At 51.4% G+C, this 14,063-nt stretch overlaps 1 long non-coding RNA gene across 2 annotated transcripts; it reads right to left on the bottom strand.

Annotated features, from left to right (window-relative positions):
* LOC309540744 lies at nucleotides 1–1,862 on the bottom strand. 2 transcript variants are annotated; one of them, XR_014223444.1, is made up of 2 exons: nucleotides 1,753–1,862; nucleotides 1–922 (listed from the first exon to the last, which is right to left on the bottom strand). It is a non-coding gene; the product is annotated as an uncharacterized lncRNA (long non-coding RNA). The 2 variants fall into 2 exon arrangements; XR_014223445.1 differs by having other exon boundaries at nucleotides 1,552–1,862.
* Between the last annotated feature and the right edge of the window lie 12,201 nt (nucleotides 1,863–14,063).

A 14,063-nucleotide genomic window follows, 5' to 3' on the forward strand; every position in this document is an offset into this window, starting at 1 on the left:
TCATTATTCTATTCCACCCCATTCATTTCAGTGCAAAGGAATCACAGTGCAAATGGTGGTGGTTTGCGGCGGGGGACATTATTTCATTATCGTTTGCAGACTGAAAGCAACAGCAGCAGCAAAAATCAGGTGTTTTCACTGGGTTGACAGGAACTGCCTTGAGTCAAATAATTTGGAACATATCTATGGAGTGGGCTGAAAATGAGAGAGCCCAAACAATCAAACTTTGTAGTTTGACATCCATCTGATTCTGAAATGTGAATGTTGATGTCCAATATCATGATTTGAGCATGTTAAGGAATTTTGAATCTGGTTCTGAAATTTCATTTCCCTCTAGATGGGACTTAAGTCTGGAGAGTTTGCAGCTTAGTGATCCTTTCTTGATCTCCCTCTTGTGGTTAGACTATGAACTGATGGCTTCCTTATGGAGCCTTAGAACTCATAATTTATTTTTTCCTCTGGACACCTTAGATTCTTGGGGCTCAGCCGCTGGGTTCAATGTTGACACCTTATCTCCTTTTCTCTTCGGTATCTGATAAGGTGGTCTTTAGGAAGTTCGATTTATTTTGAACAAGTCTGGGAGCATGAGTTCCTACAAGGTGCATATTGATCTGGAAGCTGCAGGTGATCTGTCCCTTTTTCATTGCATTCAGTTTTCTAGGCAGCTTCTCAACTGAACTAGTCCTCAAGGTGGAATTAAAACCACATCATCATTCAGAATCAAGAAGCCCAGCTAACAGCTGGGGATAGTGGGTGGTTGGCCACTGTAGGAACACAGGATGTTGGACTAAGACGAGCCTTTGGCCTGATCTGGCAGGACCCTTCTTGTCTTCTTTAACACATCCAGGTCCTTTGCCCTTTCCTCATTAATTGTAACTGGAAGCTGTGCATGAACAATGTAGACAAATGGGCAGTTCAGGTCCTGTGAGAAAGACCCTTGTGTTGTGACTCTTGCCTTTCATGCTCAGCACCCAGCCAGGTGGGATAGTATATGCCCCCTGCCCCTGAAACCCTTTCTCTCCCCCAATCACTCCCGGAAAAGATCCTTCCGTATGTCCCCTTCCCCACCCTCTAAGAGACCCTTTCTTGCCCCCCTCCCAGCTCTGACCTTACCCCTGATACCCTTCTACACCCCAGAACACTGGGCAGAGTACGACTAAGCTGCAGTTGTTGGTAAGTATGACAGCCCAATGGGACCAGTACCTGGATCACTACACGACTGCCATTGAGCTGCCAGACCCAGTTCAAGAATAGTTGGAGCATACAGTCTAAGGCAAATGGGGAAACATGGCTCCCTGCTCTTCTCCGTTCATATGGAACGTTTTCAAATCCCCCTGCGCCCTGAGGCCCCCTCAGAAATTGTTCCACTCCTCTGCTCTCTCCCTTCAGCCCACCCTGGAATATGCCCCCCGAAACCCTCCCCGAATATGCCCCCCTGCTCCCTGAAACCCTTCCCCACCCCCAATCACTCCCGGAAAAGATCCTTCCGTATGTCCCCTTCCCCACCCTCTAAGAGACCCTTTCTTGCCCCCCTCCCAGCTCCGACCTTACCCCTGATACCCTTCTACACCCCGGAACACTGGGCTGAGTACGACTGAGCTGCAGTTGTTGGTAAGTATGACAGCCCAATGGGTTATTGTCTACGCAGCTAACTGAAGATGGATCCCAAACTCCTGCCCAATTCATCATCTCCAATGGACCAGGTGAGCATGACGCTGGGAAAATGGCCTTGTGGGCCAAAGTTAAACAGACCGCTGAGGAGGTTGACTTTGACCCACAAATTGGAGGATCCCCGTTTGGTTGCCTGGGATTTGCAGCCATTTGTGTCACAATGGCGGGGTTCCAGTGTCCCTGGAGACGCCAGAGAAACCAAGTTGCAGCCCAGGACATTGCCCAGGACCCCAACCATCCCTCCCTGCCCTCCTCCCCCTGAACCCCTCCCCCAATCTGCCCCCTCCCCGAATATGCCCCCCTACCCCCTGAGATCTTCCCTGAAGATATCCCCCTCCCGCCTTCCCCCCCTCGCCCCTGAACTTCCCGAAAATATCCCCCTCCCCCTGAGTCCCCCTCAGACCTTGTCCCACTCCTCTGCTCCCTCTCCCTTCAGCCCACCCCCAAATATGCCCCCCAGCCCCCTGAAACCCTTCCCCCCCATCCCTCCCGGAAAAGATCCTTCCATATGTCCCCTTCCCCACCCTCTAAGAGACCCCTTCCTGCTCTGCCCTTACCCCTGATACCCTTCTACACCCCGGAACACTGGGCTGAGTACGACTGAGCTGCAGTTGTTGGTAAGTATGACAGCCCAATGAGTTATTGTCTGTCCAGGTGCTAATCTGCAAAAGAACCTGCAGAGCTTGGTGATATATCAATACCTGGATCACTACACGACTGCCATTGAGCTGCCAGACCCAGTTCAAGAATAGTTCGAGCATACAGTGCCCTAAATGGCTTGGAACCCAATTACCTACAAGAGCACCTTCCCCAGGCCATACGACCAGCAGGGGAGGCTCTGTTGGTGGTGTCCCCACTGGGGGTTGCCGAGGTGGCAGTGACCTGTGGCAGGGCCTTCGAACGTTGCAAGGGTTTGGACCAAATGACCCCTGGGTGCCTTCCAACTCTACAATTCTAGGATTCTATGTCTCAGTTTATATGAGTTATTGTCTGTCCAGGTGCTAATCTGCAAAATAACCTGCAGAGCTTGGTGATATATCAATACATCAAAATTTCCTGGATGGTCCTCTGCTCAAAGCCAGAAAAATCAAGTTGGTAGCTTCACCTGGCAGGAAAGAAGGAATGAAGGAAAGAAAGAAGGGAGGCCAGAAGGGCAGCTCTGAGTCGGCCGCTCGACTAGCAGGCTTGTCGTGCCAAGCATGCAGGGCCATGGCAGGGTTGGTGAGGCCCCTGAGGGCTGCCTGGTGGAGACAAGCCGAGGTGGCGGCTGAGGCGATGGCGGCTGAGGCGGCGACACCCGGGTTGAGTTCCCCCCGCGGCCTGCGCTATTTCTTTTTTGGGGTGTGTGGGTGTGCTCTACAACCATGGATTTTAAAAGAAACCTATCACATGTGGGCAATACTGGAAAACAATTATTTTCCCAGCTCACACTATATCATTTCCCCCTATCCATTGCTATCTTCCTGTTCTGCAATGGGAAATTCCAGTTGTTCTAGGATTAAATATAAAGTAAACTGCACACCTACAACCTAGACAGCATTTTAAAAAGCAGAGACATCACCTTGCCAACAAAGGTCCGTATAGTCAAAGCCATGGTTTTCCCAGTAGTGATGTATGAAAGTGAAAGCTGGACCATAAAGAAGGCTGATCGCCGAAGAATGGATGCTTTTGAATTATGGTGCTGGAGGAGACTCTTGAGAGTCCCATGGACTGCAAGAAGATCAAACCTCTCCATCCTGAAGGAAATCAGCCCTGAGTGCTCACTGGAAGGACAGATCCTGAAGCTGAGGCTCCAAGACTTTGGCCACCTCATGAGAAGAGAAGACTCCCTGGAAAACCCTGATGTTGGGAAAGATGGAGGACACAAGGAGAAGGGGATGACAGAGGACGAGATGGTTGGATGGTGTTCTCGAAGCTACCAGCATGAGTTTGACCAAACTGTGGGAGGCAGTGAAAGACAGAAGTGCCTGGCGTGCTCTGGTCCAGGGGGTCACGAAGAGTCGGACACGACTAAACAACTACAAATAATAAGAATAATGTAGGCCACTGATACGCACACTTTTTATCTACCCCTAGTTAGCAACTCATTCACCTCCCTCTATTGCGCCTGGGAAAGGGAAGTGGGAGTCAACAGACACTCAAGGAATAGTTTCGGAGAAAAGGCTTTTATTTCTACCAGTGGCGTAGCGTGGGGGTGCAGGGGGGGCCGGCCGCACCGGAAGCAACATCCGGGGGGGGGGCGCTCGCACTTAGCTCTCTGCCCCTACCTGGCTCACTCACTCTCTCTCACTGCAGTGCTGGCTGTGCGAATCCGATCCGAGCCGCTGGGTCGCCGCCCACTGTGGAGGGGGTGGGTGCCAGGCGTGCGGTGTGGAGAGAGAGCGAGGGACTATCTGGGGGAGGGACAGTGCAGCGGCCGCCCAGCGCAGCGCTGAGCACGGGAGAGAACCACACCAGACCAGACCAGGCAGCAGCAAGAAGAAGCTGGCAGCGGCGGCAGGTTAGGGGGCGCAAATTACTTGCCTTGCCCTGGGTGCTGACAACCCACGCTACGCCGCTGATTTCTACCATCCATGAACTGGTAGAAGGAGCAAGTGTGATAAGTCACAAAAAGCATGCACAAAGTTCACAGTCATGTGCACAAGCATATATTCCCCTTTCCAGTTCCCTCCTCCTTTCTCCTCCCTCAGGAGTCCTGCCCCATGTTGAGGTTCCTGAGCATGCACAGAAAGCTGTCTTGGGACTATTGTGGACTCTTGGCAGGAAAGGGGGTGAGGGGGTTTTCAGTGTGTTCCCGTTGTTTCATTCTTGTGCTTTGGCATGGTTCCCGGAGAGAAAGCAAGTTGCAATGCGGTTCTGAGAAAGGCCTGAGAAGACAATGGGCTCTGTTCTCTACCTTGTTGCAATCTTTTTAGTTACAGCAAGTGGAATGTTTCTGATGCTTAGCTGCTGAGAAAATGATTTTGAAAAGCTTTGAGAAGCTTTGAGCCTGCTTTGGAGGGGGGTGACTTCGGCCTAGGTGAGGTCACCTGTCCTCACCTTCCTTCACCTCAAGTATAAAAGCAAAATCTATTTGTGTGATGCAGATGTCCTCTACTGGCAAGAGGCAGCACTGCAACCACATCTATTAACTTTTCCCGAGTATGTACAGCACATAAGACAGGCAAACATTAGAGAGAAAGAATTATTCTAGATAGACAAAAGAGGCGTAATTTCTCCTGATAGCCACCTCTCTCTTCTTTTGTGCATGTTCATCTCTTACTGAACAGGCTTTTGTAGTGCTTTTTTCCCCTTAAGAAAAGGTTTAGGGGTATTCTCATTTTACTACTCATGTTGAAATACTGCCCCTCATTGAGAACAAATTTAGATTCACAAAATGTTTAGGGGTATGTGTACCCCTGCGTCCCCAACAGGAAAAAAAGCAACGGGGTTCTGAAACGCCAGACAAAACTGTGAACAGAGATGACCGTTGCCCTCGCGCCAACTGTCGCCCGGCGGTTGGAAGCGGGGCGACGCGCAGAAGGGACAGCGTCTCTGGCCGCGGTTTGCCGAGCGAGAGCACCCGGGTCTCTTTCTGTATACGTCTATGGGGGAGAGAAGATGGCTCCCTCCCCTGAGCAGGTGGATATTTCCACGGCCCCACACCGGCGGATGAAGCAACACGTCGGGCCAGTGGCGTAGCGTGGGGGGTGCCAGGGGTGCCGACCGCACCGGGCGCAACATCTGGGGGGGGCGTGAGTCCAGAGGGAAGGGACAAGTTCATTCCTCCACCGGGCTCCCCTCTGCCACCGCCAGCCTTGCGCCCTAGCGCGCGTGCGCCCCGCCGCCGCCGCTGCGGCTGCGCTCCACTCACTGCTCACAGGAGGAGCAGCCGCTGCAGCAGCAGCAGCGCCGACGCCGTCACCGACGCCTGGCCGGGCACGGGCAGCCTCTGCACCCCGCCGCCGACGCCATCCCCTCGGCCCAGCCACAGGCGGCGGCTGCTTCTGCCGACTGGGAGGGAGGAGAGCTCCGAGGGGCCTCGCCGCGCCCTGTGCTCCCCAAAACCCTCCGAGAGGAAGCCGGCGGGCGGGCGAGGGTCTCCCGGCAGAAGGGGGCGCCGCTGGCTCCGGCTCTCAGCTCAAGTCTCAGCCGCGGGGGGGGGGCGAGGACGGAGCACGGCTGGAAGCCCCCTGACCCGGCCGGGAGGAGGAGAGGCGCTCGCCAAGCCCGGATCTGGAGCTTCACCTACAGCCCAAGGAGAGGAGGGGGCGGGGAGGCGCCCGAGGGGAGGGGGCTTCGGCTGCCTCGGCCCGCGGGGGCTCCGCAAATAATAAATTTAATAAATTCCTGCTGAGCCTTGGGGGGGGTCCTTGGCTCCTTCGCTCGCCCCCAGCCCCAGTGGTGTAGCGTGGGGGGGTGCAGGCGGGCCGGGTGCAACATCTGGGGGGGGCGCTCACACTCAAGTGCTAAAATCCACGGGTTAGGGGGCGCAAATTACTTGCCTTGCCCCAGGTGCTGACAACCCACGCTACGCCACTGCGTCGGGCTTTATTGTGACAAGGTATGAGGGGAGGAGGAGGTGGCTTCTGAGGGGCGCCATAGCCGGCGGGGAGGTCGCGCGCCCCTCGTTACGTGAGGCGCTGGGACACGCCCCTCGACCCCCTCGGGCCTCGCTTGGCCGGCGTTCGTTTGCTGCGTGAGAGGGGATGCACGCGCGCCCGCTGAGGGTGAGGAGAGAGGTGCCCCTGCACAGCTGCCACCGCTTGGCGCGCGCCGTGACTCCCCTCAGCCACCGTCGTCCGCGCACGTGTTTCTTCCCCTTCCACCGCCACATTCCTTCGCTTGCAGATTTCCCCTCTTTCTTCCCCGGTTTTTATGCGCTTAGTTGCGAACCTCTGACGCAGCTTCTCCACGTGTTGTTGTTTTTATCTCGGATGCGACCTTCTCGCCACACGTGTGCATGCACGCACGCGTGTCCCTGGCTTAAGAATCTTTTCCAAAGGCAGCACCCCCGAACGAAGCGCGGCCTAAGTGCATTAGCCGCCGACTTCGACACTCCCCTCCACTATATACACCCCTCCTCCACTGCGATTCCCAGCTAGGCTGCTACATGAAGGCAGAAACTCCTTAGAAGACATTATTGGACTTTTGATGACATGAACCATGCGTGTCGAATATGGACAAAGAAGAGCTTGTTCAGAAATCCAAATGTCAAAAAACATAGGTGGTTGGCACCCCTCTGTGCGCCTCCGGGGTTGAAGTCAAACTCTAGGAGAGTTACAGTGCCTGCTGTGACTGTAGAGACATTGGCATTTCTTTCCTCTGCGCTTCTCCCAGCAGTCCCAATGCAAAAATCCTGAGGATCCATGGGCTTTTACCTCTCCCCTCCCAGGCAGCCTCAGCTAGCATCCCTTATCTCTCTCCTGATCCCACCGATCAGCTGCTATCTTTCAACACTCCCTTCCCTCTTGTTTGTCTTAGTGTCTTTTCCTTAGCCGGAGCAGTTTTTTGCTCCTCCTTTTCTTCTAATTTCTCTCCTCACTGATTTAGTCTTCCTGTCTCCTCTCCTTGCAGGTTTGCTGTCTTTACCTCCCCCCTCCCAGGCAGCCTCCTTTATCTCTAGCGTCCCTTTTCTCTCCCCCAGATTGGCAAATGATTAGCGGCTTGGGGGGGGGGGAAGCATGATTTGCTTTTTGCTCCTGGGCAGTTAGGCTCCAGGGACCACACATTCACTCCATAAGATGCAGACATTGTGGAGTTTGGAACTAACAGGGTTAAAACTCACTGGTGTCCTGTATCTGGTTCTGGGAGGAGCTGGGAGGAGCTACATGCAGAGAAGTGCGTCACAGGATGTTGTTCTGACGCTCTTCAGATCTGTCTCTGCAACGGACAGAGAAGCAGCCCAACTTAGAGGCTGCTGGGCGAGTGCTTTTGGAAAAGCACAAAGATGCCGGAAAGTTCCGATGGTGTCTGACTGATTTATTGCTCTGTAAATAAAGCTACTAGAGATTAGAACGGACTGTCTCTGGACCTGATTTATCCCTATTCTCACACGGAAGCAGGACCGCTGCCGCTACTCTGCTATCTTGCCAGGTCATTTTTTCCCAGCAGAGTTCTCACAGGGAAGAGTGACTGGACGGCAATTTATCTTCACTCTGAGAGGTTATGGATGATCCGCGTCTCCTGATAAGTGTGAGAAGGGAGGAAGGCTGCCAGCTTTGAGTTGCTGTGATCTCCTGCCAGGAAGGGCAGTGAGGAATGCTGGTGATCGGAGCCAAGAGCCAAGAGAGACGGCTGCTTCAAAGGACCAGCCTGCTGGCAAACGTGTGAGTACGCTTGTGAGAAGCCCTGGGGGGAGGAGATGGCTGCTGCTCAGGCACAGCAGGGCCATGAAAGCTTCAACATCCCCTTCGAAAGGCTGCATGGGGCCAATTGGGAAGCCTGGAGTACACGCATGTACTACTGGCTGGCAGAGAGGAAGCTGTGGGACTGCACCCAGGCTGATCCAGTCCATGCCCAGTCCAGTGAGAGGTCTGCAGAAGCTTCTGAAGCAGACGTGGCTGCTCTGGAGAGAGAGCAAAGGGTGCTAACCATTTTGAGGGCCAGCGTTGATACTTGGCTGTTGCCAAAGCTCCAAGGGAGGAAGCCCTGGGTCGCGTGGCAGGCACTGAAGATGGCATGTCAAGCCTCAGTGGGAGCCACACCAGAGGGGGCTGAGAGTTGCCCAGAGAAAGCCCAAACTTCAGAGGGGGCTGGAGCTGTTTTGGGAAGCTGTGTCCATGCTTCGACGCATCTGTGTGATGGACTGTGTGCTGGAGAGAAGCTGAGAGCTGGGAAGAGGAACGCAGTTGCAGGCTGTTCCTTAGGCAGCAGAGCACCCAAGAGTGGGGGTGCAAGCCGATCCAAGAGCTCTGCGAAAGCCAAAGTCTCCAAGAATTGTTTGTGCTTTGTGGCGTCGTCCAACAGCGCTGGGAAGCATCCGCTAGAGGCCCAGGCTGCCAAGGACACCAGCTGGCGTGGAATGTCAACAAAGCAGGTTCCCAGGGCCGGTGCTCAGCAAAGGCGTGAGAAAGCTGCAGGCCAGGAGGAAGACAAGGTGCCTTATCACCTCACAGCTGCATTCGTCTCCCTGGGAAGCAGTGAAAGCCCCAGTCGGGGGAAGGCTGTGGCCATGGCAACCAGGAAGGGCACTGACAGTGGGGGTGCAACCAACGCCATGGCATCTTTGGAAAACAGCCAGAGAGACACCTTTTCTCTGATCATCGATTCAGGAGCTTCGCATTGCCTCGTTAACTCCAGAGAGCTCCTGAGGAACTGCAAGACAGTTAAAACTGCACGCTCTGTTATTTTAGCAGATGGGTCAAAAAGACCACTGACTGAATCTGGGTCTTTGTTTTGCTCTTTTCTAGGTTGTGAAGTGCCAGCTTATTATGTCCCAGAACTTGCCCATTCTCTTTTGAGTGTGTCAGCATTATTGGCTATTGGAATTGATGTCTTATTCTCTAACAATTTGTGCTCTTTTTACAGGGATGGGAAGAAGATCTACAGTGTTGAGAGGAAAGACAGGCTCTTTCTGGTGGAGCTGCCCATCGAAAATGGGGCTGGTGGGAAAATGGGACTGGTGGAAAATGTGGCTAGTGGGTCCATTGATGATGCCCAAGTGCAGTGTGCTAATGTCCCACCACACAATGATTGTATCCATCTGTGGCACAGGAAATTTGGGCACGCAGCGTGGTCGTATGTGCGTAAAGCTGCAGAGAACACAATTGGGTGTAGGTTCAAGGCATGTGACAAATTCCTAGATTGTCAAGCCTGTAAGCAATCAAAGGTCACAACATGCACATACCCCAGGTCAGAGAGAAGGACCAGCAAACCTTTTGAACTGGTCCATGCAGATTTGTCAGGGCCCATGCCCACACCTTCTTTAGCTGGGTCTAAATGGATTCTGATTCTGATTGATGATTTTTCGAGACACACCTGGCTGTTTACGCTTAGATGCAAATCAGAAACAGCTGCACTGATCAGAGATTGGATCACAGTGGTAGAGCTGCGTTTCTCTACCAGGGTGATTTCCTTTCAATCTGATCGCGGGGGGGAATTCACAGGTTCTGCGCTGCAATCGTTTTTCAGGCAGAAAGGTATCAGTCATCGTTTGACTGCCCCCTACTCTCCGCAACAGAACGGGTTGGCGGAGAGGAAGTTTCGCACTTTACAGGAATCAGCGCATGCTATGTTGGCAGACTCGGGATTGCCACAGCGCTTTTGGGCTGAAAGTTATAAGACAGCATGCTTTGTGCAGAACAGGGTGTTCAATTCAAGTGTAGGAGACACACCGTACTTTCTGCTTCATGGAAAGAAACCGAAGGTGGACTTTCTGCACGTTTTCGGTTCACAGGCTTGGGTTTTGGTTCCAAAGGCCATGCGCAGAAAGGGTGAGCCAAGGTCTAGGAAGATGATCTTTGTAGGCTATGAGCCGGGTTCAAAGGCGTGGCGTTTCGCATACCCTGCTGGCGACCAGTCTAAGCTGCTTATTAGCGGCAGTGCTGAGTTTTGCGAGCAGAGTGGGTGGAAACGTCTTCACGGGAACCCAGATGTTCTGTTAGACTCAGGTGATGAGGAGGAGGAGGACGAGGCTGAACCTGTTGCTGAGGCGCACGGTCAACAGCCACAGAGTCCAGAGCAGGGATCTCCAAGGCAGAGGCCCCAAACCTCTCCAAAAGGGAGTCCCAAGACCTCTCCACAGGTCTCTGTCAAGTCTGAGCCGAGGAATGAACCATCCTCGCCAGCAGAACCAGCTGTACGCCCAAAACGGCACAGCAGGTCAGAGGGGGAGGTTTCTGGCACAGGAGATGGTAGGGCTGATCCAGGTGAATCAGGCACAGGTCCAGAATTCACGCTGAGGAGGTCAGCTAGGTCAACCAAGGGTAAGCCTCCTGAAAGGTATGAAGCCACTAGTGTTTGGGTTGGTGTGGCTAGGTGTGAGCCTGAATCCTTTGAGGATGTTCAAAAGTTGCCTCAGGAAGAAGCTAGCAAATGGCGTGAGGCGATGCAGAAGGAAATGAACTCAATGGAGTCTCTTGGTGTGTTCTCACTCACTCAGCTGCCGGCTAACCAGCGAGCTGTTAGTTGTAGGTGGATTTACCGCTTGAAACCCACAGAAACGGGAGAACCACAGTACAAAGCGAGATTAGTGGCACGTGGATTCACACAGAAAAAGGGTGTCCACTTCACAGAGGTTTATTCGCCGACCTCAAGAGCGGAGACTTTGAGAATGCTTTTAGCGATAGCAGCACAGAGAGGTTGGAAGGTGAACCATTTTGATGTAGATGTCGCCTACCTGAATTCAGATCTCCAGGAGGAGTTGTACATGCTTCCTCCTCCAGGGTTTGAAGTCAGTGAACCAGGTATCGTGTGGTGGTTGCACAAATCCATCTATGGATTACGCCAATCTGCCAGGAATTGGAATATGTGCCTACATGAAGCCTTAGAGGAGCTAGGTTTTAAGAGGTCTGTTGCAGACAGTTGCCTGTACCTGAAGGGGTCAGGAGAGACACAGGAAGTGATTCTTGTCTTTGTTGATGATATCTTAATGATGGCACAGACTAGTGAACAGGTGAAGAAGTTTGCTAGGGAGCTTGGAAAGCGGTTCAAGCTGAAGCAGCTTGGGGATGTCAAATCCTACTTAGGTGTTCAAATAGCGAAGACTGAGGATGGTAGCTTTTTGCTTAGCCAGAAAGGTAAGATTGAACAGTTGCTTGAGAAGTTCAGGATGTCTGATTGTGCAGGTGCCAGGTCACCCATGGAGGCTGGATACGTAAAGGAATTTCAGCAAGTAGAACGCGCTGCGTTTGAAAATACTGAAGTGTTTCAGTCAGCCCTAGGGAGTTTGTTGTACTTGTCTCAGTGGAGCAGACCAGACATTGCGTTTGCTGTCAATCTGCTCAGCAGAGAGGCATCAAACCCCAGTGTGCAAGCCTGGAATGGCATCAAGAGAGTTCTGAGGTATTTGCAGGAAACCAAAGACTTTTGTCTTAGGTTGCCAGCTCAAGGAGAAGTAAAGCTGACTTGCTTTGTGGATTCGGATTGGGCTAACTCTGAAGATCGCAAATCAGTGTCAGGGCTAGTGGTGAAGTTTGGGGACTCAGTAGTTGGGTGGAGGTCCCGGAAGCAAAGTCTCATAGCGCTTTCATCTACTGAAGCCGAGTTCAGTGCGCTATCAGATGCTTGCAGAGAGCTGGAGTTCTATGTGTGTTTGGTCAAGGAAATCTGTGGAGAGAATTGTCTACCCGTTGTGGTGCATGAAGACAATCAACCTTGCCTCAAATTGGCTGAGACGGGGCAATTCAAGGCGAGGACCAAACATTTGGACATACGTTTCCGGAATGTATGTCAGAGCGTTCGTGAGGGGCTAGTTGCTCTGAAATACTGTCCCTCAACAAAGAACCTCGCTGATGGTTTCACAAAACCATTAACCTTCCAGAAGCACGAGGAGTTCTGTGAGGGTCTGTGTATGGGGAAAGCATTGTTGACTGTTGTCTCCAGATGCAGGACAAGAGGGGGTGTGGAGTTTGGAACTAACAGGGTTAAAACTCACTGGTGTCCTGTATCTGGTTCTGGGAGGAGCTGGGAGGAGCTACATGCAGAGAAGTGCGTCACAGGATGTTGTTCTGACGCTCTTCAGATCTGTCTCTGCAACGGACAGAGAAGCAGCCCAACTTAGAGGCTGCTGGGCGAGTGCTTTTGGAAAAGCACAAAGATGCCGGAAAGTTCCGATGGTGTCTGACTGATTTATTGCTCTGTAAATAAAGCTACTAGAGATTAGAACGGACTGTCTCTGGACCTGATTTATCCCTATTCTCACACGGAAGCAGGACCGCTGCCGCTACTCTGCTATCTTGCCAGGTCATTTTTTCCCAGCAGAGTTCTCACAGGGAAGAGTGACTGGACGGCAATTTATCTTCACTCTAAGAGACATTTCCCCTTACTTTTTAGGAAGAAAAAAGTGTGTCTTATGAAGCGAAAAATACAGTACATACATACACAGAGGAGCAGAGAACCTGTAGCTCTTCAGATGTCACTGGTCTATAAGGCCCATTGACCCTGACCACTGGCCAAGCTGGCTGGGACTGATGGGAGATGTGAGTCCAACAACTGGAAAGCCACAACTTACCCACCTGCTACTTCAATCAGCATTACAACAAGGGATGTGACTGCTACACTTTTTACAGTATCAAATGCACATTATACAATCTGTGTCCTGGGGAAATGTTAAGACAGATGTGCTTGTGATTGTTACTGAGCCACTTCCCGCCGCCATCCTACACCCTGCCATTTACCAATGCTGCCTTTAAAAATCAGTAAAAATGCAGTCATGGACAATTGCAACTGAGAAATGGTACAATTTTCTTTATTAAAAATAATTTACATCCGTTTTAACATTTTATGCACAGTTCTCAGCAAACTGAACTTTGTAAGATTTCTATACAATACTTATTAGTGAATGTAAAACAATTATATACTGTTTTGTTGCAGTTGCTTAAGTATGGTTAATAAAATGCATTATTTCACAGATGTATAATTTATATTAACAGCCCCCAAATCTGATAAAGGATTAGAATAAAGGTTCGCTTTCGAATCAAAACCGAAGAGAACTTGAAGACAAAATAGATTTCCAGTTCCCATTATTTTAACTTCCTAGGGCTTCAGATCAGCACTTATTAACTCGCCCCAAGCCTTTCTAAGCAAAATATATATTGTGCTGCTGCTAAGCAATGGATATTGGTAATTTCTCTCAACCCAATAGGGCCATACAGGGAATTATTTTGCATGTAAAGAAAGAGACAGTGTATATCACTCAGCTCTGGTCTTTCAGATATGCTTTCTGCCTGTATCAGGAAGACAAGTCCACTCAAATCCACGAGTGTGATCTTGAGGTGGGGGGGGGGGCGGCAGTGCTCAAGTCCCACTAAAATGATTCCAGACCTGCAGCCCAACTTAATTCATGTTTACTTTGAAGTAAATCCCATAGGGGTCAAGGGGAATTGCTCCCAAGTAAAAATGCAAAGGACTGAGCCTTGAAAACAGAGTATTTCAAGTTTGGAAGGGAAGATCAAAGTGATGGCCAAAACCATCAAGGCAGCTCAAGCTGTCAGTCAACACACAGCGAAAAACTACAATGGGAGGCCCTGTACTTTTAAGGAAATGGCTACTACTGATTTCACGGACCAGGAAAATAACGCCATGCCTATCTATGAGAATGAAATTGGCTTGCTTAAAGAAGCATTTGAGTTTATCAGAACAAGGGCATTAATGAAGGCGTTTTATGGGTGGTGTTTAACTTACTCCCAAAGGCATAGGGCAGCAAGCGATGAGGGATCCTGTGTATAAGTCACAAACATTTAAATGTGTCA

This window comes from Podarcis vaucheri, assembly GCF_965113315.1.
Source record: "Podarcis vaucheri genome assembly, chromosome: 9".
NCBI classification, from domain to species: domain Eukaryota; kingdom Metazoa; phylum Chordata; class Lepidosauria; order Squamata; family Lacertidae; genus Podarcis; species Podarcis vaucheri.